The 26,289-nt window shown below is 41.8% G+C and overlaps 2 long non-coding RNA genes across 3 annotated transcripts; one reads left to right on the forward strand and one right to left on the reverse strand.

The window, feature by feature from the left end:
• Positions 1 to 888: 888 nt before the first annotated feature.
• On the reverse strand, positions 889 to 11,044 carry LOC113964894. Its single transcript, XR_003533330.1, has 3 exons — positions 10,852 to 11,044; positions 3,428 to 3,511; positions 889 to 981 (listed from the first exon to the last, which is right to left on the reverse strand). It is a non-coding gene; the product is annotated as an uncharacterized LOC113964894 (long non-coding RNA).
• A 3,739-nt stretch (positions 11,045 to 14,783) lies between these two features.
• LOC113965999 lies at positions 14,784 to 21,605 on the forward strand. 2 transcript variants are annotated; one of them, XR_003533690.1, is made up of 4 exons: positions 14,784 to 15,013; positions 16,775 to 16,839; positions 20,867 to 20,916; positions 21,240 to 21,605. It is a non-coding gene; the product is annotated as an uncharacterized LOC113965999 (long non-coding RNA). The 2 variants fall into 2 exon arrangements; XR_003533688.1 differs by having other exon boundaries at positions 20,867 to 21,605.
• The last annotated feature ends 4,684 nt before the right edge of the window (positions 21,606 to 26,289 follow it).

Genomic DNA, 26,289 nt, shown 5'->3' on the forward strand with positions numbered 1-26,289 from the left:
ACAGGTCATCCTCCCTAAATAGCCCTAAGCTCTGTTCATATTTAAAAACAAACAAAGAAACAAAAAACAAACCAAGAAAACAAAACAAAAAACCCCCCACACCAAGAGCTCTAACTTAGTTCACTCCTCTAGCCCTTGGAACAGAGTAAATGGCTTGACATGTCCTTCTCACTTCCTGAGACTTTCAGCTGTCCTGAGCCCTAATGCTTCTACAGCACTAGCTCAGTGGGAGACTCCTGAGGAGACTCTCGTCCTTCCTGGAGCACGTCTGCTGCTGCTTGGTGAGGACAGAGGAAGAAGCCTAACAGTTGACTGATGTAAGCACTGGCAATGCAGCTGGCAGAGAAGCATGAGGGAGCTGCTGTGTCTGGTCTTGATCATACCAGAGCATTTAGCTTGTAGCTGTGCCTGCTCTGAAGGCTGACCAGCAGAGATGAGAAGCTAAGCAAGTGGTTCCCCTTCATTTTCGTTATTTAACCTCTTCTGTTTAGCAACAGCTAAGCATAAAACCCCAAAAAGTTTCAGAAGAATGTTATTGTGAATTCATAGGTCTGTTTTCTTTTGCTTTGCATCCCACATCATTGATTAGCTCAAGTAAAATATGTCATTGTGACATTTTATCCCCTTCCTTGAAAATGGATCAAGGTAACTAGCAGGCTGGAGAAGCAGGTTACCTCATCTGTATCCTGCCTCACCCAGAACTCCATTGAAATCTCTTGGCACTTTGGGCCAGCTTGGATTTTATATGGGGTTTGTTGTTGGGGTTTTTTTTTGCACATCAGTTTATTACTCATAATGAATCCAAGAACAATAAAGATGAATTTCCTCAGTCACCATCCCTCTCTTTCAAGGGGGCAACATGGTAGTGCATGCAGTGATTTTTTAATGCACCAAATATCTTTTCCCTCTTGTGGTGATGAAGCCATGAGCTCAGCTGCAGATCTGTGCGTTAAAAACAGCTCGCTGTCCAATCCACCTGGCCTGTAAAAAAAGAAAACTATTTTGTCTGCTGTTTTCAAAGTACAAGGTGGGATTCTGAAAGCTGACCTAAATGATTTCCATCGACATTTCTGTTGGATAAATTGGACTTTCACAGTTCTTGTGGAGAGTGCTAGCTATTTACAGGAGTAAAGAACTTCTCACTATGAAGAAGAATACATCCAATAGAGATAATGATTTTTAGTCAACTCAGATATCATAATGCATCCTGAATTATATTTTAGCTTTTACCAGACAAGCTCTCTTGCCTGATATTGCCCATGGGGAGCAGTATCCCTATACCCAGTGAGAAACACTTTGTGTGAACCTGAGTGGGAGCCTCAGTGTGCAAAAGAGACTGGTTTTGAAAATGCCAAGGTACAGCTCTTATCAAGCCCTCAGCGGCACTTGGAGCTAAAACCACTCTCAGTATTATTTTTTTCATCCCCACTTTCATCTCATTTTCAATGAAAACTATTAGCAATGTGACTTTTTTCATCAAAAGTTTTCCCTCAGGCTAGAAATTCATTTGCTGCCCTCTTGAAATTCTTGTTTGTTAGACACCAGGGGAGGAATGCAATATCTGAGCCTGGGATACTGAAGTAGCATATGTACAATATTCCAACAAGCAATTGGAAAGTGAATCCATTGTATTTGCATCTCATAGCAGCTGACAGTAATATGCAAAGTTAAAATAAATCCAGGCAAGTTCATAGATTTATTATCAATATTTATGCAAGTTGTTTTCTTAGTAATCAGAAAGGCTAATGATGATTAGTTCTGTCTGGAAATAAGCTGGCCTGCAATAAGTAACCTCCTTGCATAACGGAATTATATCTTTAAGCAGTGAAGGGCTTAAAAAGTAAACAAAATTTTTCCTTCCAGCTGTGTGTATGCTTATGAAAGCCTTAGAGACAGTCTGTGGTTTTTTTAAACAGCAATAAGGGCATTAAAAGCTAAGCCTGTTGGAACACTTCTGCAAACAGCCATTTGAAAGAGAAATGCCATGAAGAGAGCCAATCCAGAGCAGCAGTTTCCGCCTGGCATGGCCATTACCTGAGTTAAGTGCCAAGCAGTGCAGGCCCATGTCCCTCCATTTGTACAAGTGTTGAGAGGTTCCCTGGAGCCTGTGAGAGGGAATGGAAGGCCTCTGTGTTCCCTCTCCTTCACTCTTTCCTTTTTCTGGTTTCTAGATGTACAGTGTCTTGAGACAGCAGGGGTGCATGTGTATTCTGAGGCAGCAAATGGGGGGTTCACAAAATCTCTTAGGGTCTTTATTTTCCAGCCTCTGTACTTTGTGCCTGAAACTAGAATAACACTGAAGGAAACATCTGCAACTTGTCAGAGCAGGGAGACAGGTAGTTCCCATGGCAGTGTGGCACCCATACAACATAAAACGGATGCTCAGGCAACCCAGGTTACAATATGACTTAGACAAGCATTTTCCCATCCAGTGGAGTGGGATGCCATTTTCCCAGCTACAGTGGGTGCCCAGGTTGATTCAGCAGCTCTTACGAAGGGGATTGCTGGAGTTTAGTCCAGCCAACCCTCTGGTTAGAGAAGACCAAAGAGTGGAGACACACAACACTGTGGGCCAGTGCAGGAGGCAGAGCTGAGCCCCACAGCAAGGACAGGGACATCCCCTCTGTGAAAGGCGGAAAAGGCTGCTGAGAGGGTGCATAAGAAATGTTGCCAGCAGGTAAAGCCACCCATGCTTTGAGGCTGGTGAGCCACAGTGTTACACTCCTGCAAAGCTGATCAGCAGCAATCAGGGGTGGCCACAGGCAGGGGAAGGCAAGGGGTCATGCTGGGCCACTGGCACCTGGTGAATGTCGGAAGCCTGTTGGGAAATGGTCACAGATTAAAATGGCTGTTAAGTGTGGAGCTCACAAGTTTGCTACTCAAGAGGATTGTTTCCTAGAGCAGAGACTGCTTGAAAGGGAAGAGCTGGCACTCCGAGCAATGTTGGGGATGTTGCTATGGCCACCAGGAAAGTGGAGAGGGGGTGCATACAAGAACGCAGAATGGTGGTGACATGGCAGCTGCAAAGAAAACCTGTATTAATCATTTGGGGGATGGTTCCTGCTAATCAGCAGCACAGAGCAGCCCAACCTCCAGCTGGGGTCATTCTGAAATCTCTGAAAGAAGTTTACCTGTTGTTTTGCTGCATATGAGCACAGCACCTATGCAGAAGCATAAAGAATGTGTGTGTGTGTCTGTGTGTGTAGCCTGTGTCTGTGTCTGCCATTGAACCAGTGAAGGGGAATTTAGTTAATAACAGAAGAAGTGCAAAATTTTTTGCCTCCTTCAGTCCTCTGTAGCCAAGCTGGTATGATCCTCTGCTATGGTGCACTGGACTTGCATGTAACTGGAAAAATGTTTTCCATTCCCATGTATTATTCACTGTAAGATTTGAATATTTTATCTAAGGCAGGTTCTTGATACTCACACTCATTTTTTTCTTTTGCTTTCCTCCCCCACAGCCCTGAGAACAACTAAGGTGAAAACATGCAGTCAGTATCCAGCTCATCTCCTGCAAGCAAGAAGAGTGAGAGATACTGATGAAAGCTGGCTGTAGTTGGAAAAAAACTGTTGTATGGAGAAGGCAAGTCTGAGAGACATGTAAAAAGCCTTTGTGTTTGCTTCAGTGCTTAGAAATACGTGGATAATTTATTCCTGGGATGAGAGGTGCTACTGTTGGAGAAAGGCATGAAGGCAGAGAAAACATCTTTACTTGGAGGTTTTCTTGCATTAAGTATTCTTTAATTTCAATATCTGCTGCATGTAGCATCTTGGCACTTAACAGGGGACACATTCTCAGTTTTAAGAAGAGTGGCTGAAAGGTGACATGTTTCTGTATAGCTCAGCTTACAGCTAGTCATACCTGCTGGCTTTAAAGACCACTGCAGCTCCTATAGTGCTTGGGAGGGAACCCTGTCACTGGAATAGGAACTGGACACACCACTTGATCCTCTGTAATAATGAGAATTTCTAAGTGGTAAATGCCTCTTGTTGTGTTAAATTTCCTTGCCACTTCTAATTGCAAAATTTTCATTGGACTAATAGGTAAGCAAAGGGGATTCTCAGACAGCTCAGACAGCAAGTTTTACAGCTGTTTTGCAGTCTCTGACACTTAATGACTTAATGACTTAATTTATGCAAGTGGAAGGCTAGAACAAGAAAATAACCCCTGGAAGGCCCTGCAAATGGCCAGAAAGGTGGTCATGGGCTCATCTCAAAGCTCCGCTTGACTGGAAGTTGTGTCCTCAGGAAAGGAAGGGATCCTAGAGGCTGCCTAATCTTACATGTGGCGTGAGCCTTCCTAAGAGCCTCCCAGCTCCCAGCACTGTGGAAGTCAAATGGCTTCACAAAATTGGAGGGGTTTGTTGTGGGTCTTGAGCCAGACCATTTATGTTTTTGTTAGTCAGGATATTCAGAACTGAAATGTTTTGCTTTGAGAACCTGGGCTTTGTTCAGTTACTGAGGATGAAGCTATTTCAGCATCCAAAAAGCAATCACCAGCATTTCTGCAGTATCCAGGACAGATTCCCCTCCATTAACATTAGCAGATGTCACTGGTGGATTTGCTGACTTGACACAAATGGAGAAAACTCACTCCTTGCCTTTTTGTTCCATGTAAAAACAGTGAGCATTTTAAACTGCATAATTTTTCTGGCTATACTGTGCCAACTGTACAAATATGCTCTCTGTCCATTCCCCTCCCCCTTGACACCTTGCTGGGGGCAAAGATTTGCTCTGTTTATTTCTGTGAATAAATTGGAGACACGTGGTTTTCTCTGCTCATTGGTTTTTATCATCTCCTTGACTTGTACTGTGGCAGCTGGTCTTCTGGAGTATGCACAATCTTTAATTACAGCAATTAGCAAGTGTTTAGATGGTGAGAAGGTCAGCTTACTGCTGAAGAGCCTAACTGGTCTTTGGGTTTTCCTTTACTGATGGAGCACCAACCACTCTAGTAGCAGAGGTGGCTGCTTGCAGGAAATAACTCATCAGTAACTTTTGGGAGTTTGCATCACTCACTTCCATGCAGCACGTCCTCTGATCCCACTGTTTCTCCCAGTTTGGAGATGGTTTCTTCTTTTCTGACCTTTTATGTCTCCCTTCTCCCAGCAGACCCAAAAGCAGTTCAGCACATGTGCTGATGCTCAGTGCTCTTCTTAAAATTCACAACACTGAGTAGTCAAGTAGTTGCACATGGAATAAAACACAGAGCCTTGGTCCAGCTCCTCAATGCTGGGGGATATGATCGTGGGACTTTTTTCTAGTTATAAACTCTTTCACTCCCAAGCTGCCTTCAAATTGCAGCTATATGGGTGGTTGCAAGCTTCACTATACAAACAGTCTTGGGTTTTTTTAATGGGAAATGATTGTGATGAAAAGCTGAATGTTGCAATGGCCTTCCAGAGAAGCCCAAATAACCTGTTCGAGGAAGAGGAAAGGTAACACATGATAGAATTACAAAGCTGGTATGTTGTCCTTCTGCACTGCAGGCCCAGATAAATGCAGGGGTCCATGTAAATGTTCCTTTTCTTCCTGATACTGAGCCAAACTGTAGAAAACTTCTGGTTTACCTTTCTATTGAAGCAGACTGGAGTATCAGCTGCTCAAAGCCCATCTTCTTTTATTTATATGCATTTACTAGCTTTAGTGCAAAGGTCATCCCAAACAGCATACAAAGAAACCTTTTCTCAAAGAAAATTCATTCTTATGAGCCCAGAGTTGTGGTTTTGAAGATTTTCTCTCTAAATGCAGGAAATAAACCTCAGAGCAAGCTCCCAGCTTCAAGCCGTAATTTCTCTCAAAATTAGTCTTTTATTAAAAAAAAAGAAAGAAAGAAAGAAAATTTTAAAAAGATAAAAATATCCCAATCCTTAACAGTACATTATTTTTTTGAAGATTAAAAACTTGCTTAGAAGAAATAGACAACCTAACAGGGCCACCTAGTGATACCACCAGTGACAAGGCACAGCAAGGACCATGGCAGATCCCAGCCCAATTGCCAATCTGCTCCATGCAGCAGAAGAGGAACCAAGAAAGACAAGCTGGTGCCCCAGGCACTCTGGGATCCCCATCAGAAACTGGCCTCATAAGTCTCTTTACAGCACCGAGCTCAACTGGAGCATCCGGATGGCCTAATGTTATTTCTAGGGAGAGGAAATCAATCATGGGTGTTATGAAAGTCTGCAACAGATTCTGCCTCCTAAAGCTCAGGTTAATACCTTGTCTGCAAAAGAACGTTGCCGCATTTGTTTTGAGGTAAAATTGTGACTAAACCTAGGTGCTTTTAAGCTTTTTTCTTTTTTTTTTTTTTTAAGGCTATCTGACAAACCATATAACTATTTTATTGCTTTTTGCTGCCTGATTTCTCCATGCTTTAAGGGCAGTGCAGGTATCATACTTCAGGCTGAACCTTTGCATAAAAAGCCTGGCATTTAGCTATGCTTCAAGGAAAGCCATTCATTTCTCCTATCAATTTCCCTACAGCCAGATGCACCTCACCTCCTGACTCATAAAACAGTAAGCATTATAGGATTCATACCTGAGGAAGCAATAAAAAGCCTTGAGACAACAGAGTTAAAACATTGAGCAGATTCACTGCTTTCTTGTGGAACTCGCACAGGGGCTATTTAGCCAGACACTGTGGTCAACTTTTGCAGGAATACTGGTGGGTAAAACCATCTTGCCTGCTCACCCTATGAGCGTTTGTGGGGGGGCAGTTATGTTATAACCTCTTTCAATGATTTAGATGGGGACAGACCATGAGGTCTTAACCTTTGCAGAAGTTGGCAAATTGGCGTAACAGAGCTTTAGTATCTATTTTCTGCTAGGAAAAAGCTGGGCCAGGTCAGCCGAGGCAATCTGTTTTGGCAGCCCACTGTTTTCTGGGACTGTGGGAATGTGTGCATGTTTTCCAAGGAGCAAATTTGGTTTCAGTGATCATCTGATGAAGCCCACGCTTCATGTGCAAGCTGCCTTCATCAAGCATGATCAAGGAGCTTGCACTGAGACCTGGCAGGGCTGTGCCAGGGCTCCCTGTTGCTCTGACAGGTCATGGGGGCTTTCTCAGGCAACAGGGTGAAGCCCTGCTGGCAGTATGTCACATCATTAGTACAGGAGGTTGATGAAAATTCATTTAACTTTCCTTGAGCTCCCTGTTATATTCATTTTTCTATGACTCTCATCTCAAATAATAGCATGGGTCTGCGTGTGTCACATTTGCATATAACTTGTACAGATTTTAAACACAAAGATACATGTGTCCTGGGCTTTATTTGAGTATACTTCTAATTTTGAGGAAAATGAAATTAAACAGTCTTCAGAGTCTCTTGCTCCACAAGAAGGCAGAATCTCAAAAAAATGAGCAGTTTCATTTCATGCTCTCTTTGCTGGGTTACACTAATATTTGCAGAGGTATATTATGTTTGATCAAATATTTTGCATTGCTTAGAACAAAATCTCCACTAGTAAGTCTTTAAAGATAATGCCTTTTTTTTTTTTAAATCTAAGTTTTGCTCCTAGAAAGACCTGAAAATATCCCTTCGGTTTCCCAATGCCATGGGAAATGCACAGTCACCATCTGTTTTGTAGAACAATGGAGCGGCAGGGATGGATGCTGACTGATTTGCCCAAAACCAGTTCAAAAGCAATGTCAGGCAAATAAGCAGGATCCTGACTCCGTGGCTTGCTCTAGAAGCTCGAGCAAGGCTCTTGATCATTATTAATATGCACGAGCTCCATCAAGTCCCTAAAGAATAACATTTCGCGTGATCTTGTGGAAAATTATTCGTCTGGCCAGCGGTTGTCTGGCATGTGCTGTACTAAGTACGATGTACTTTTGTTTTCTCTCTCTTGTTTGTAGGAACTGCTGCACTGGACTCTGGGATCTCAAAGTTACCCAAACATGTCCAAGGTGAACTGCGGAGGAACCTTCAGACGTCAGATGCCGCACAGCTAAAAACAAGCAGCAGTCACAGCTTCTTCTATTAAGGGTTTTACTGGGGCACCCAATATATAATATTCACAATATTCTAAATACCAGTATAATAACTGTGCTAGTTTAAAGGTAAACCGGCAGGGGGAATGAACCCAACTCAAAAGAGAGATTATAAGTCAGAATAACAATTTAATAAAATAATACAATAAATACGATTATACAGACAAACAATTGATTTTAACCCACACAACCCAAATGTATAACCCAGCAACCTGGGGCATGAACAGAGTGGTGTTCGTTGGACCCCCTGAGTCCAAAGTAAAAGGAGAGGGAAAACCTGTTGGTGAGAGTGCTGTTGCAGTCCGGTCGAGAGTGGTGATCTCAGTCTGGTTGAGAGTGGTGGTCACAGTCCTTCTCTGGATCCCACAAGTGGTTAAAAAAGTCCCAAGACTCCAAGATTATATATATCCTCAGGTTCAGGCAGGAATGCTCAGTACCTGCCTCAGGGCGAGGAGTTCCGCAATGGATGTGAGGACAGGAGCATCCTCCTATCTCGCAGGCCTCCTAATACCCAGTTTATAGCCTGAGGAGTCAGGCCTGCTCTGGGCAGATGGTGTAAATGGTCTATTGATAACAGTTTCTGGGAAATGGCATGGAAGGCTATAGAATACACAGTTTTGGGTTACACCCATACAGTGATGAACTGGTCCCAGCTGTTCTAACTAGGACAATAACCCAAGTATGTGATCTCAGATCAGCTTCCAATGTTTTATATCAGAACAACTTAAGCTAATTACTTTTTCCTCAATTTATTCTGTTTTACTTCTTTTAGTTAAGCAGAATTGCGAGAGCTGGATTTGATATTTAGTTAACTAAACTCCTCATAGCCTGATGAGCAGTAATGTAAATGAGGTGCATAGATTGTAAGCATCCCTGCTGAAAGGAAGATGGAAATGTGGCGTGTCACAACTATGAGAGGTAGGGAATCACCACAATTCTGAGGTTCTGTGCATCGCTTGGGACCATACAGCATTCAAACAGTGGTTAAGACCTATAAATTCCAAAGCAGACAAATTAGCCATGAAATACTTCTCTTTCAGGGGTTTTATTCAGAAACATCCCTGCTGCTTTTTCAGTGGTCACAGGAGATACTGTTCCTGGATGGCTGTTATTAGTGTGGCAAGACAAAACCAAACCATTTGTGCTCAGGGATGTTCTGCAATGATGCAGCTGCCACAGTCAAACTCTGGCTGCACTGGAAGAGACTGCTGTGGGCAGAGGACAGTGGAGCATGAATCCCTCTGAGACATCTTGGCATTGTATCATAAATGAGCTATACTGGACTTGGGCTTGAACACTTAGGTTTAAATTTATTCACTCAAACGCAACACCTTCTTTTATCTTCCAGCAGGCTGCCCAGTTTCTCCCACAGCAGTGCACCAGCATGCCAATGAACACAGCCTTGCAATAAGGTCCTGTGCTGTGAACACTGGTGGAAAGGGTGAGGGATGTGCCCGACTCTGCTGCAGGTGTGCTTGCTAACCCATAGTAAAGGAATGAGGCCAGTGGGCAGTGATGCCTGAAACCTGGACAGACAGCCTTCCGGGCAGGGCATCTGACGGGGTGTAAGGGGCAGGCAGCTGGGCAGGAATGGAAAGCTGTGACTCCTGTTCGATGAGGTGGAGTTTCCCCAGGGTTTTTATCCATTCAGTCACCTTATGTCTGTTCTCTCACTGGCAGCCAGAAAGATCAAGCCTTGGATATAGATACACACAAAGGCTCTCCTGCAATTATGCCTATTCCCCGAGCAAAGGTTCAGGGGTTTGCCTGCCACAGTCAGACACTATTAGAGAGACACAGATGCTCTCCAAGTTTTTTGCTAATGGAGGGTGGTTTGTGCTTTTATGCTGCCTTCTGAAAGAAGCTTGATTTAACACCTAAGGAGTTACGGGAGTGCCATGCTGATGTCTTTCTGTTCCTTGGAGCTGTGACACCTTGAAAATAGTCTCCTTCTCATAGTCAAATTGGCAGCTTTCATGCAAAGCTCTACATGCCATTTAATAAAAGTGTGAATGACCTTCATTAGGCCAAGAGGTTTTTCTCTGGCAATGATGCCAGGGAAATTGCAGGCTCTTCTTTGCATTTAAACACAGTAGAGTTGTGATGAAGGAAAGGATGTGCTGTAGGCCACCCAGCATGCTATAGGACTCTGGGCTTACAGGTAGGCCACACCAGCAAAACCAGTATCATTTTATTCACAGTCCTTCTGATCTGCTGCCCTGGGTACGACATAGCTGGCTTTGTCACCCAGCTATTGCAGAGTTACATCTGCTCCTACATTTCCTGTGGCGCATGGGAGATGTATTGCAGAGAGGGCACTTAGGAGAGCAGCCCACAAGTGAGGAACAGGGAAAGCAGGAGGTCAGTAGCTTCTACTACTACTAGAAGCTTCTGCCCCAGCCCTAGCAGGACAGAGTGATTAGTTTGCCCCAAGTAAACTGGGACATGACTTGTCACAGGGCAATGCTAACTTAGAATACATGGCTGGGTTTATAAGCAAAGAGATTCAAAGAAAATAAACCTTTGGAAGCATCTTGTCCAACCCATTCTGAATTTATGTGTATATGTGAGGGTTGTTGGTTTCCCCTGGAGAGCCTTTTCTCTGCAGATTGGTGTGTCTGAAAAAGGAAAAACCTCCAACCTAAACACAGTTAGCTTTCATATTCAAGAGCTAAAATCTGCCCCCAGTCATATCTGTGAGGCATTTTTATATTACTGAGGCCTCCCTGGCACAGTATATTAGAGTGTAAAATGTGCAGTCAGTGACAATGCACATCTTAGATCAATGATACTTCTCCTGCTGTTTGCAGGTGACCCTGTTGCCACACCTCATCATCCTTGTGTACCTGCAGGCATACCTGGTAGTGCTAATCAAACCCGGGATTGCTGGAGAGCAGAGAGGCTGCATAGAGGCCAGGGTTGGGCATCCAGTTAAATAGCTGTGAGGGCAAGACTTGCAGGCAGTGTTTAATTAGGTGACCAGGTCTCTCAGGTCTCACATGCTCAACACATGATTTCTCCTTTGGTCTCCTACTGAGGTGCTCAAACCTTGTGGATGCTACCACACCTCGTTCACATTAGGAGATGAGATGTCACCCTCATAAAACCATAGAATCATAGAATCATAGAATCAGTTGTGTTGGAAGGGACCTCCAAGATCATCAAGTCCAACCCTTGATCCATTACCGCTGTAGTTGCTAGACCGTGGCACTAAGTGCCACATCCAGTCTTATCTTAAGGGATGGAAAATTCACCACCTCCCTGGGCAGCTCATTCCAATGCCTGATTACCCTCTCATGTGTGCTGTCAGGACAGCCTGGTGCTGCTAGCCCTCTCCCATGCCTGCCTGGGGGCCCCCTGGCACCAGACAGGAATGCTCCATCTGTCCAGCAGCACAGCAGAACACAGCACAACACAACACCTGTGCCATGACCAAGAGCGACCCTGTTGAAGGAGGCCTGGATGCTGACTCATGAGTTAGGGAAGGTTTTTTTCAAACAGTATGTAAAAAGGGGCAGAGCTGTATTTCCAGAGGAAGGAAACAATGGAAAGAGAGCAATAATTCCGTGGTTTGACCTTGTGCGGACTGCGAGCAGCTCCAACTCCCAGTGTTCATAATTGAAAGATGAAAATCTTTTCTTTCACAGGTCACAGAGTAATTGCAAAGAAAAGAGCTACCCAGTCAGCTTCAAGCAGGTGGGAAGGTGTTCATGCCTTGGCTGCCGTTCCCCTGCTCTCACATCCAGCGGGCAGCCCCATCTGGAATCCAGTCAGAGGGAAAGGGCTTGAAAGCATTGGGTGTGTTTTTCTGGCAAAGAGAACAACCTCCAACTGTCACTGCAAGTATTGTTCACCTGCAGTAATCACACCCTTTCACTTCCTCCTCTCACCACAAGGTCATCTCCAGGACATGTTTATAACTGAATTTTTGTTTTCTCTGGTAAAAACAGGTTTTAGTATGCTCATTTGTACTTTTACCCTTTTCATTTGGAATTTACCTGAAATGCTTTCATATGCTGCTTTCACAACACAGATATACAAAAGCTAAAACAGAAGACAGGAAGAAGCAAATTTGTCTGAAAGGTCTGAAATCACCTTTGTGAAAGTGAAAAAGTGGATCAACAGGGTTGTCCACAGCAGTAAAAGATGTTAGATGGTTGCATTTGATGGAAAAGTGTTTCCATGCAGCCGTTCAACAGAGTGAGTCCAATGTCAATAAAACCAGTCATTCAGAAAATAATTTCTATCACTATGTTTGGAAGATGATGTGCATACACATATAAATGTGTGTGTGTTGACTGTGTGTATGCCTCACCACACCATTACTTAGTTTTCTTACTGTCTTATGCTGCCTATTAGCTCTTTACTTCATTTTCTAATTAATCACCATCAGTAAATGCCATGAACACGTTATTCATCTTGTCCTGGTCACTCATGCAGATGTTAAATAGGACCCATACTGAAGAGGGTTTCTCCCTGTAAGCCTTTGTCATATTTCTGATGACCCAAGAACTATGAACTTACCAAGCAGATGGGTGAACCTCCCCTATGGCCATTACCTTTGTGGGCGAGAGATGACAAAGTAAATTTTTCTCTAAAAGTACCTTTCTCACATCTCTTCTCTCAGCATCCTGGGCCCATTGAACCTTCCAGAGTCTGACAGAGCCTAGTGTCAGAAACTTTTGAGGTGGCATTGATCCTTTACTTTGCTCTGAAATAGACAGGACTACACCTCTGTGTTTTTCTGGGTGGGAGTGTAAAGTTTGCTGCAGCTACTCATAAAATTTGATTTCTTTAAAAATCTTCTGTTGTGTGCTGACAGCTGCCTCCCCAAACAAGGCCATTCTTTTATATGGTCAATGCTTAAAACCACATCTAATAGCTCCCGGAGCAGACCTTTTAAAAAGGTGATCTGAATCAGCACAACTTGAGGGACTCACACACTTATCCTGTGGTACCTTCAAATTCTACCTCAGCTATATTGCTCAAAAAAATACCCAGAATTTTTATGATAAGCTAGATACTAGTTGAAAGCTTTTCTATCTTGTTCTGTAACATTTTGTTTCCTTTTAGATTTTTTGTTTGTTTTTTTTTGCTACTGACAGATTGTCCAGAGATTGTCACTAAATTCTCTATTAAAATACACTGATGTCTCTTCTGAATTGGTGTACTCCAATCAGTACCTAGTACCATTTGGAAAGAGTTCAAACTGCATATATTTAATCTGACGATGTTTTGTCTGTTTTTCCATCTTTTTTCCATTTCCCCTGGAATACACCCAAAATAGCTCAGTGTCATCAGCAAATCTTGGAAATGGAACTCAGACAATGGAGAACTGTTTATGGACATTGGTGTATTCCAGCTGCTCTTTTTTTTTAAGAATTCATGTGATAGTTAATTGAGCACAATCCATCTTCATTTTTAAGCCAGTGTTTAGGTGTTAGTGACAAACTATGAAGGCCCCATAGAGTTCTGTAATCTTCTGTATAAACAAACCCCGGTCCCACCCAAAAGACTTGAATATTTTGAGAGTGGAGGCCATCTTCTGTACTGATGAACAGGCTGCTGAGACTGTCTTATTCCTGGGGCCTGGTCTTCCTGTTGCACAAAACCCTTGAACATTTCAAAACAAGTTTAAGAAAGATTTCTGTTATTTTTCTAATTGTCTCGGTTTAAATAGACTGGAATGTTTGCTAAGGAGGATGAGTTATGAGATAGACCAAACTCCTCTGTCTCAGCAACTGTAAATCCAGAATTAAGAGGCTCAAATCGAGGAAGTATGGGAAAAAAGGAAGAAATAACAGCCCTTTATTAAAATATATATGTATGTTGGCAAAGACAGTAACAGAACACAAAAAACAACTAGACAATAGTCCTGTACCCAAAAGTCCCATTAAAAAAAAAAACAACAGTCTGAATACTTCTCTGTCCTCTAGCGCAGTTTTAATCATGGTTGGCAGGGGGAACTGTTGGATCACTGGAGGAGCAGAGCCTGCAGTGCTCTGTGGTGCCCTGCAGGGGGCGCTGTTGGCCTCTGCCGGTCACCGCGTGGGGCCTCGGATCATGGGAGAAGCTGGAGTGGGGCCTTCTCCCACCAAGAGGGGGAAGGGAAGAAAGGGAAAGAAGGGCGGACCACTTCCCACGGAACTCGCCACTGTCCTTGGCTGGCGATGCTGAAGGCTCCTCTTTTTCTCCCACCGAGCACAAACTCTCCGATGAAATCGCAGCAGGTTCAGGCTGGAGGCAGGAGCAGCATGCAGGCAAGCCGAGGTGAGTGGTCAGAAATGACCAGGTCAAGAGCAAGAAAAAACGGCCTCAAAGTTTTTCCAAATGCACACAGACTCCCCTCTCCGTTTGAGTAGAGAAACCAAACTGTTCTCCCATTTGTGAGGAGGACAGCAGCAAAAACTCCTCCTCCCTCCCTCCAGTCTTAGATGGGACATTAGCCGGTAATGGAGTTTTTGCCAGCCAGCTCTTTTTTACAGTCGGTCACCTCTTCTCCCTCTCCCACAGCACGACAGGGGAAAGGAAAAAATTCCTGCTTGAGTTTTTTTGAACAAGCCAACCTATGACACTAATTTTTCTAATCTGTAAACCAGTGGCCTGGGACTTTGCCTAGATTTCAAATATCAAAGAGCTGATTGAAATGCTCTGGACTGACCCCATAAGGAACACTCTGTAATCCTTTTGTTGTGCAGGCATTAGTTTCCCTTGAGCTATGATGATTTCTTGATTCAGGAAGATAGTGTTTTCTCTGTGAACCAAAAGCTGTATATTTTTTTCTCAGGAGTCAGAAGTTCCTTTGGGCCTTATCATATGCATCAGGGATGGGGTTTGTCACTAACAGCTTTACAAAGGTGTTACTTCTCATCATCTGCAATGTGTCCCACTGCTGTCACACATCTAACCTCTTCCTGTGATTACATGGTTCATGAACACCTCTTCAGAAGGCTGGATTTCCCAAATACATACACACAAAGTGTGGGTGGTGCAGCCAGCTAAGCTGGTGTTTGTGCACAGGTAAGTCTCTGTTCCCAACCAGGTACAAGACGGGATGAAATGCTACAAGAGTGGCAGCTTCCTTTCACACTCAGTTTTCAGAAATAGGCTAGAGCACAGCTGCTTTTGCCACTTGGCCCCAAGCAGGTCGCCACTGAGGAAGGAAAAGAGCAGTGGTGTCCTCAGAAGAAGCGATGGTGAGGGAGGGCCATCATTTTTATTGCCCCGCAGTCCCAGCATCATGTGTTGCTTGTTGAACATACCTGTCCTAAAGAAGAAATATCCCCTCTCTGCACATTTTGGTGATTGGCAAAAAAAAATAAAAAAAGCAGCCCAGAGCTGTGTGAAAATGCCAAGTAAATAAATGAAGACCTCTTGCCACAAGCAAAACATTCATGACTCAGGGAGTTTAATTTAATTTAATTAATTTTCAAATAACATAACCTTTTAATAACTGGTTTGGTTATTGAGGGGAAAAATAAGGGGCTGATTGATAAAACAAACACTGAGGGAAATGTCTTTCTTCTCCTTTCCCCATGCTGAGCTTCAGTCCAACACTTCTCCACCTTTTCTGATATCCACTTCCCACTTATTTTCACTGCATGTTGCACTTGGTCCCTCCCCATCCCTTTGGGTGAGGTGACAGACGACACAGGAGGTTGGGTTGGTGCATAGCAGGTTGTCCTCTGCTGATCCATGCCACCCACTGCTCCTCATCCTGGTGTGGGTACTTTGTGGGCTGCAATCCCTCTAGGGTCTTCCTCAGCAAAGAGATCCACCTTCCAGCTGTGTCTCTCCAGCACTGTCCCCTGCTGCTTGCCTCCCATATGTAATTTCTCCAAATTTTGGAAGTCATAGCAGTAAAGCATTATTGTCCCTGTACTGTCCAAATTTATTCTCTTCCTGACATATCAAGCTTTTTCTTCAAGTGAAGTTATTTCTCTTTCCCTTGAGCCACTGCAGGCTGCCTACACCAGCCCGTTTGTTTTTTCCACCTTACTGGTAGTCCTCAAATTTCTTTTAGTGTTTCTTTTTCCATGTGGAAGCGCTGGTAAGACCTAAGTTCTCACTGGCAATTCCTGGCTGAACAGTTCATATTTTGACACACATCAAAACCTCTCTTTTTCAAGTATTCGATGCCATGCATTTTAGGGATGTGACTCTTAGATATCCTCTCTGAAATTTACATTGGAAATTTGAGGAGTGTGTGCTCAATTGAAGGAGCACTTTTCTGTGGTTGAAATGAAAAGGTGTGAGTGCTCTCTGGTAAGTAGAAACTGCTCAGCACATAGAGCAATACACCTGAGCCACTGGGATGCAAAAATAGCTCCTTTCTTCTGTTCCTCTTGAGGGATTCAAGACACAAGAGTTTGTTTATATAGCTTAATTAGTAACTGTGCAGCTTACTAGTGTTTTCAAACTGAGAATTAGCTATGAATATCCAAACAAAAGTGACAAAGGATTGTAGCAGAGGTATCTGAAAAATAGTCATGTAATACAAAGAATGATTTTTTTGGTTATAGGTTCACTGACAGAACTGTGCTTCCTATCTACATGTAGAAATGGATAAAGAGCAATTTTCTTGGCCATTTAACAATGCAGAGAAATATAGCAACATGTCTATCTATTCAGGTCAAAGTTCCTCAACTCTGTCATTTGTGCTTGGATACAGATACAAAAATGCTCCTCTTTGGTTGACTGAGAAGTGTTTGCAAACAAAAAGCACTCCAGTCTAAGAACTTCAATCCAGTGATCCAGAAAAATACTTTTTTATTTCTTCAGATATTGTGGCTTTGAGAAGAGAATTTCAGCTTTATCTCCATGTTCCCATATCCGTTTCAGTGCAGGTAGGTTGGTCCTGTACAAATTATTGTTACAAAGCAGTTTGATATAAAGCAAATACTCTTCCCAACTGAAGCAAAATGCACATGCTAAAAGGATATACATGTTGCCCTGAACTAATTGCCATCCTTATGATGGTTCTGCTGTGACATGTGAGTGAGCAGGTTGACACAGGCTGTCAGTTTTACAGATGGGCCTTTCGGAGATTGCTCTAATATGTTGGACAGCACAGCAGGCAAGGTCATCTTTGCTGCAGCATGTATCCAAAACCCCTCTCCGAACGCACATTGTTGCTCGCAGTTGGCCTGGTGGAAATGATCTGTGTCCCCTTCCGATGCAGTTAGCTATCCTCAGAGGGGTAAAAAGAGACAGAAAACAGTGGGCAGTCTCTCCATTCTATGCTTTGCATATGAAGTCCTGGGCACAGGGCCCTTACATTGCAGATGCCCTGATAAACCCCCAACAACTGCTGTTCAGATGTTGCAGTGACCCTAGAATTGCTTGCCCCTCTGCCCCACCATTATTCCACCCATAGAATACCCCATTCGCCTTAGGCTCCTCAACAGGACTGCTCACAGGCAGGTAATCCAGCCAGAGCTAGCTGTTTCCTCTGCTGGACTCCATCTCGAGTGCACACAGCTGTACCATGGTTTCAGCAAGTGCTCTACCCCTCAGTCTCTGAGTTTTTCACCTTCAGCTATGGAGCTGGGCATTCTCTTATCTAATCTCAAGCTTGAGAAAATTACCTCTGTTGAAACATGGCTTTTATGTTAGGTTGTTCTTTGATCTAGTTTTGTACTGCTTTGGGAAAGGCTGGGCCAGTTCTGTGTTGTTCTGTGTTACTTTAGTGCAGTGCTGATTGCTGTACCCTGATTTTTCTGGATGGGCCAGGAAAAGGTGGCAGGTCTTATAAAATCTAAATATTAAATCTCATTTGACTGCCCCTCATGAGGATAAAATCACAGGGAAAACTTTCATTATTTGGAGCAGAAGCCCAGCCAGTGTCATTTGTCTGTGAAGGCACACTTCTGAATCCTTTTTCAGCTAAAAAACAAGTATAAAATAAGTAAAAGAAAACAAGCAAACCAAAGCAAACCAAACAAAACAAGCACAAAAAAACCCCCAAAAAACAACCTACGAAAAAAACAACCCAACACACAATAGAAAAAAAACCCACAGATTTTCTCAGCTGTATATTAACATCTGAGCTGTTTACTTACATGTATAAGGGCTAGGGACCTGACTGTGCCGCAGTCATTGAACCTCATCTTAAGGATGAAATGAAAGTTGTTTTCATGAAAAATTTCTTTGACCCATCTACAGGCAAAGTCACTCCCGGTCTTTTTATCTCGTCTTCGCATCCTGCTGAGATAGCAATGCTGAAGCCAGAAGCTGTTGAAATGAAAGGTTTTACTGCCTGTTTTGTCACAGTAAATGGGTTGTGGAAAGGAAACATTTGAGGGTGGTGACTCCAAGAAGTTATCCCAGCATTAGGTTCTGTTGCAGGAGTGCCAGACATCTCTTAAAAACAGCTCTCATAGCCCTTGGAGATGACATTCATGGCAGACAGACCCAACTTCAACTTCTATGTGCTTTTCTAGCAGTAAAAATACTTATTTTATGGAAACTTTAGTTTAACTCTTTGGAATAAGTTTGCAGGGAGAAAATAACTAACAAACTTTAATATACAACAAATTGAGCTGGATATAGCTATTTGTTGCTGGTTCTGCTCTTTCAGCTGCACCAGCCATGGGAATAAATCAGATTTGTTTTGAAAGAGGAACACACTCCTAATCCTTAGATGTACAGAAAAGCTTTTTAAATTCAAAATGTAGCTTGAGAATTATTAGAGAGCTCAGGTGGCAAAAATTAGCGCAGATCTGTGCAAGACGTCTCATTCCTTATATCCGTGGAATGCAAGTGATGGAACCTTCTTAGCATTAGAATTAACTAACACTGACAGCTGAAGCTAAAATAAAATTGTCACCTACCACCGGAATATCTAAGATGTTTAAACATGATGTGTGCTGACTTCTTAAAAGTCATCTCTATCTGTTGAGCATTTTAAAGAATGGAGTTTCTTCATAAAGAGGTGGGGGGACATATCTATTTTTCCTCCCCAGTAGCTGTACTGTGTTGTCATTTGCATGTTAGAGAGCTTTGCAGCTACTGCAAACTAATATTAACTCTCTTTATATTGGTGAAAATAATAAGATCATTCTGATTTATAGCAGCTGGCTTTTATTTTGTCCATTTCTGACACGACTCAGTTCGTAGATGCGTGTAAGAGCCTTAACTTTTAAGGATTTGCATGACACAAGCCATGAAGGTACCCCAGTTATTGCTGCCAGAAGGAAAGCTTTGCCTGGGCAGCGAGCTGTACTCTTATAAGCACCCCACTGCTGTATCCCAGCCATTGCCACACAAATTGCATTGTGCATGAAATACAATAGCAGAATATTATCCCATGCTAATAACAGCAGCCAGCTGAAGTACTCTCTGCTGTGGGACGAGAGTGAGCCAAACCAGCTGTGTAGTTAAGGATATGAAATCAGGGGGAAATTGGTACAGATTGGTCAAACTCCCTCCAAAATCTGACTCCATTGATGATGTGAAATATGGATTTCCTAAAATATGAAAGGAATGACTTGTTCTCCCATCATTAGTGGCTGAAGGTAAATACTCATTATATTGAATTAACAAACTACTACCTTTATAATGCCATGGCTGAAGGCTCTTCAGGGAAGATACTGACTCATATGACTGCTCTTGCTCATCCTTTTCAGCCTGAGCAGGAGAAGGATGTGCACAGAGATATGACACATGCTGCTTTGAATCTCAAGTAAGTGGAGGAGGTACCGTTGTTTCAGATACTAACCTCAGTGTCAGAAACAAATTGATATGCTGGTCAATTCTAGGATTTTCAATGTGAACATTTGCATTAGTAAAATAGGCAACCTTATTTTGAGTTAATTTTTAATTTCTCTTCTTATTTACCCCTTTTTTAAAAAATGAAAGATCAAAAGTGGAGATGAACAGGTAAATTGGAGGAGGAGAGGCTTTGCAAGTGATAGCTGAACCAAAAATTTGGAGAGGAAAATAATTGTCTTGCATCTTCTTTTTCTTTGGTTGGAGACTTTTTTACTTTAAAGTGAAAAGGGAAAAAAGCCCATCAGTTTGAGTTCAAAGAAGGCCTTTTGTATGAAACCTGCTCTGTGAAGTTTTGGGGTTATTGCACTACTTTGTGGATGCATTTTCACAATTTAAAAATGTTATGCACAGGTGAAAATATGAAAGGATGATTTTTTTTTTTTTATTGAGAAAGCAAAACCAAACAGGTTTAGTTCCTTCAAATCCTTCCCCTAACCTCTTTGGTTTTGACAAGAGGTGTTATTTTGATTTGCTCTGGATTTCTGGGTTATTTTAGTAGAGATTTGTGTTTCTGGTCAATTTTATTATATGTCCATATCAATGCAGCCAGCGTGTAGTAATAAAGAAGACAAAAATAAGGATCTATTTTCATAACTCTCAGAAGAATTTTCTAAAAACTTGTCTTCCTGCTTTCTAGTTAATTGAAATTTCCTTCCCTTGGCTCACTACTTTCAAGGGCAAAACCAAAGGGCATCTTCTGGGCTCAGTTCCCATAGAGGAATGTGCATGTAGTTGCTGCTCACTGCCTGGGAGTGTATTTTCTAAAGATCTCTCCTGGCTGTTTTCAAATATGTTTGTTATTTTTTTTATTTTGTTTAATCAACAGTTTTCTCATTGGTTTTATTTACACAGTGAAACATACATACAAATAGCAGTATATAAACTATAACATGAAATTACCACGTAGCCAAATTTCTGCTAATACATGCTTACTTTTTCTTCTCCACCCCCCAAAACATCCCAACATTAAAGCAAAATAAAAGAAAAATACAATCCCAAACCCTTGAAAAAACCCAACAAAGACTTATTAACATTTTGGAAAATAAAAGTAGGTCTAGTAATGCTCATTAGAAAATTGAAGCTCTTCCTATTCTTTTCCAGCTGAAGGGCAGACCTTGTCCTTTCCATGGTGGTAACTTACAGAAAGAAAGGTGAGTCCTCAGGCAATCAGATCAAATAGAGGACGTTGGTTAAAAACCTACTTATTACTGCTTGGAAATGTGCTGAAATTGCAGTAACATGACCTGTGATAAATTTACAAGCAGTTGTGCCATTGCTTCTCACTGTGTATCTACACAGACTCTTGAGGTGTGAAAATAGATAAATCCTGGGTAAAGAAATCAAAGTTTTTGCTGTCTGGTAATACATGGCTTAGAAAAAGAAGAGGCATGCAATAGTGTCTCTGTGTGTGGGAAATACTTATCTGCAGTATTACTGACACATATGGATTTTTTTAAAAGAGCTTTTTCCTCAGGGCTTGTATGGAAGGCCCAATAATGGAGGTACCTGCATACTTTCCCAACTGATCTTGGACTTAGGCATGCACTCTGGACATACATCACAGAAATGTGAAGGATTATAAGGACAAGGGAAAGATCAGAATAGGATAATACAGCCTAGGATGTGTTTCATAATGCCGTGACACATTACAAACCCCTACAAGGTACAACCTTACTCACTGTGTAAGACCTGCTTTGAAACAAGGGTCTCAGTTCAGAACTCTGTTGTATCATGCCCTTCTTAGTAATTTTCTGACATTTGGCTACTGAAAACCAAATGCATATCTTTTTATGTGTTTGTACGTCCATATTCTCTTAACTAAAACATATTAACTTGAAAATGCTAGAGTTAGATTTTTATCTCTCCTTCATGCTTGATTCTGAAAAACGTTCCCTAGTCCTTTCAGGTCTACTATAAATCAGATGTTGTCTTTAAAATAACGTAAAATATTCAGAGAGAATGATTTAGGTGAAAATACAATGGATATAACATTCTCCTCTATTCACCACACATTTTCCATTGATGCCTCCCAATTATGAGAAATGAACTATTACGTACATTGCTTCCTGGGATTTTCAGTTTCTGCGTATCATTTTTGGGTTAAGTGCTCCTTTGGTAATCCATGTCTCGCTGCATTTTTGTCATGAACCCAATGTCAAGTAAATACAAGTCCTCAGCTAATCAACACCTTGACCCCTGCTTTCAAGAGGAACTGAAAGAAGCACAAAACAAATAATACACTTCCTTTACTGTTTAATATATAAACCATGTCATACTCCACAAGGTTTTTCTTTGAACCTTCTCCTAAAACTAAAAGTAAATTTGTAATCAGAGCAGATGTCACAATTTTTGCTTCTGTGTACATCTCTCCATAGTGCAATGAGACGCTGTCTATTTACATACGAAAACTCAAGTCATCAATTGGCCCGGGTGGTTGTACTTATTTGACTTAGGCCAATGTGGATGTAAAACCTTGGAATGAAAATATACACGTTGCTTGTACTGCTGCACAAATAACATCCTTGAAGAGAACTGAAAGGAAATGGTAAAGCTGAGCTAACCTAACATACTCTGTTTAATAAGGGGCTCTGTGGCTTTGGAGCAATGACATCTCTGTACTGCAGGATCACTTTTATTCCCCACTAGATCTTTAACAGCCAGAACAACACATGTGCCTGTGTGGCATTGCTATCAGCCTAGAAATTCTTTTGGGTCTGACCTGGTTCCATCCTGCCCTGCCAGACACCCAGAGACATGTTCCCAGTTTGCTTCACCTGCTTTTAGCCAGTACACCCTAGGAGCCACCACACGGTGCTGGGAGGAGCCCAATCACACTCACAGGCTGCTGGGCAGCCAGTCCTTAGCTGTGCCAAGACCATGGGTGAACACCATCCTCTTGCCTGTCCCTCAGCACCTCCAGAGGCGGAAGTTCCACACCCCTTTTGCTCCAAGCCAGCTCATACATTCACACTTTTTAGTGCTAAGGCTTTGCTTTTTGCTCCAAGCAGCGGCTTGCATTTTAAGTGGAGGGATCAGGGGTGGTGGTTTTTTGGGGGGAGGGGCGTTGTTTTTTGGGGGGGAGTGTGGTTGTTGTTGTTTTGTTGTTGTTGTCCTGTTATTTTTTAACTATTGTAGAAAAAAATACCAGCAAATATTTTCTTGGTGTTTCACTTTTTATGACAATATTTACAATACTTTTTGTTGCAAATTTGTGTTGAGGAGGTTCTGCAAACAAATATTGCCTTAATGTAAATTTCTAACTTTTCCCTGGGAGAAAATAATGTTTTTCAAGATATTTTGCAGTCTTTTTCTTAATGTTTTTCTCTCATGAAATCCAATATAACCAGTCTTTATTTTTTGGATTGCCACTTTGCTGCTGTCCTCTTTAGAGAGAAAAAAAAATTAAATACACTGAGGTAGGACAGAGGAGAAATAAAATAGAAAAATGTCTCCCAGGCATAAGTTACACTTTTTAAAATTGGTACATTTGGGAACCTCCAAAAAGGAAATATTAAAGTATGTGATTTCCCATATCTCTGCTTCTGACAGACTCTGATGATGTGTTTTCAATAGCATTTTAAATTTAACCTATAGAGTATCAGAAAAAGATAATTATCATTCTGAGGTTTTAAATTGCTTCCCAGAAAGATACAGGGATGAATTCCAGGCAGATCGTGTTTGTCTTTTTAGGGGTGAGTAGAGGACAGTGACTGAATTTTTCATCAGGTCTTGCCATTTTCAGCTGGTTTTGCCTTAAGATGTATTTCTAAAAACCTGAACTATAGCAGGGATGGTGGGAAGATGTTCCTCTTCATTGTGCTCTGGGTCAAATGCAGATTTTGACCCTGGATCACTGTGATTTAGGAAATTTAGAGACTCGAGCCTGGGTACCTCCTTTAGGCTTTCCTTTAAGAGTTTTGTATCATGATGACAGGTTGGATGTCAGCTGTTTTGGATGGTACCTTATACTATGGGGATGAGTTTTAAAGTTTTCCCAACTCCAACTGGATTTATTTAAGTCTGTGTATTAAATAACTGCAATAGAATTGTATTCACATAGATCTTTTATGGACCTAGAGAAGGCAAGACAAGGAACATTCACTCCTGTATTGTATTTGTGTTTGTGTGTGTGTGTACGTGCGTAAAATAAGGGGTAGGAATACTGGCAATTCCCTGTGTTCACTCATAGATGGCACTAGAAATTCTTGTAATTACTTTCTTTGGAAAGTGAGTAAAATCATTTTTACTCTTCTACCAATAGGTGGAACTGGTAATGTCTTTGCTACTTACAACCTGACTCAAGGAGCAATGCTTTCCTCTTCCTTGCTCCATTTAATAAAAAAGCAAAATGCAAGAAAACATTCCTCTATCATCCCAATTTTCCCATCAATGCCTCTCAAAGAGTAACCCTATCCCCTAAAACAATAAATAGTTTTGAGTTTATTTCAGTATACAGCCAGAGCAGGGTAGCAGAGGCAGAAGAAGAAATCAATGTGATTTAGAAGGCGGGTTGCTGGCATTCTTCCATTCCCAGGCAAGCTGGAAAGCCAGATATTTTATTCTATCCCTCATTTTTATAAATCTGGCTTTCCATTTGAAAGCAAACTTTGAATGTGAATGTGGTGCAGCACAGTGACCATGCTGCCTGCCAGCTGCTCTCAGGTGTTCACTAGATCCTTATCAGTATTCTTGAGATAATGCTAAATGCATGAAAATTAGGGCAAACAGTCTAATTTCATCACATTTAAATTAGGTTATGCTCACCTCTGATAGCTAAACTTAGGTATTGGCCTCCTTAGTCTTCCAGCATTTTTACTTCCTATACAATGTAGATGTTGCTGATTTAATTGGAAATGATCAAGTATGCAGCGCTGATGGCCTCCTAGATTAATGTTACTGGAATGAAGCACTTCAGGAGCAGGTGAATGAGGCACTGTCCAAAATGAAAGGATGTACTGAGAGCCCCTGAAAGGGTGAATACATCTCTTATTAATGTACAGCAGGGATGCCAGGATGAATGGGGCTGTGTGTGTATCTCGTCGCCTTTTGATGGGCTGAATGAATTAGGCAGGCTCAAAGGTTTATCAGTTCCCTTTCTTGGCTGAGTGAGATTTTCCTTTGACAGAATAAGGGAAGAGACCCAAGAGTCATCAGCTGTATTTTTCTCACCTCATATTCCATGGTTGCTTTTCAATGATGATATATTTGTCTGTGTGTTCATGAGGAAAATAACCAAAAAGACCCTGAAATCTGAACATGTGGGAAAATAATTCCTATTTGTAAGAACTAGCTGAACAATTCAGAAAGCAGCACATTCTTAGACACTCTGCAGCACTGAAAACAACCTCCTTTACAGATATGTTCCTACCATGTAGCTTAGTGGTGGTTAAACACTGAACACAGGAGCCCCGTACACAGGACAATTTATAGATTGCCCACTACTCTGTGCTACATATCATCTTCTGTTTTTCAAGGGTTACAAATGGTAGCAACGACAAGGCATTATCACTGTGCAGGTAGGGCTTGTAGGGATCTCTCAAGTTACTCTCCAGTTAGGAAAGCATTGCAAACCCCTAACCTGCTCACTTTCATCTGCCTTGGCAAGCTCTCCTGTAGGGCCATACCTTGGGGAAGTGCTTTCCAGCAATGGGAACATTTCACTCCATGCCAAAATAGTACAGACAAATCTTCTCCAGGAGTTAATTTTCAGTAGGGTCCCCAGCATATGGATCTTGGAGGAGAAGAAAGTGGAGGGAAAAAAGCACTTTTCAATATAACTTTGTCATAAAAAAATGTTTCAGTTTTATTTTTAAATAATCATCCTCTTTTTCCTCAGAATGAGTCTTCTTTACAGCTTTTTAAAATGCTACATTTTCTGTATTACCTTGACTTTTAACACCATCCCTGTACCTGATGCCTGAAATATTCATTTGTACAATTGTATTGCCTATAGCAAAAAGAAGAAAATGAATGAAAATAGGAGTGAATAATATTGAGAAATAACTAGGATTTTGCTTGTTTGCAAGGTCAGTAAAACTGGTAGGTCAAAATGTCAATATAGCTAACAAAAGGATAAACTCTATGGTACTGAGGGTTACAGTTTCTTTATATTATGAAGTTCAACAGCATAACATTAGTTTGTTTGGCTGAGTTGGTTTTTTGTTTGTTTGTTTGCTTTATTTTTCTCTACTCTGGATTTCTCTGCAGAGCTGCTCCAGAACTTTATCTTTTTGATAGTTAGAAACCTTTAATTTCCATAATGTTCATTTATGGGTACTTTATTCTTAGCATAACTATTTTTAGCTGGCTCTCTCCTCTTGGAGTCTATTTACTTTTCAGTGTGGAGAACTGAGCTGCTAATGTCCATTTGCACTCTGAGGATGAATATATACATAAAATATTGTCTACCATATTACCTTAAAAACAGCTGTTATTTTCACATAGAGAGAGGAAAAAAAGGAAAAGCTAGTTCAGAGAAGGAGTTACATTTTGAGAAGGCACATCCTCAGGCAGCACACCTGTGT

This window comes from Neopelma chrysocephalum, unplaced genomic scaffold (assembly GCF_003984885.1).
Source record: "Neopelma chrysocephalum unplaced genomic scaffold, ASM398488v2 Primary Assembly neopelma1_22b, whole genome shotgun sequence".
In the NCBI taxonomy this organism is placed as follows: domain Eukaryota; kingdom Metazoa; phylum Chordata; class Aves; order Passeriformes; family Pipridae; genus Neopelma; species Neopelma chrysocephalum.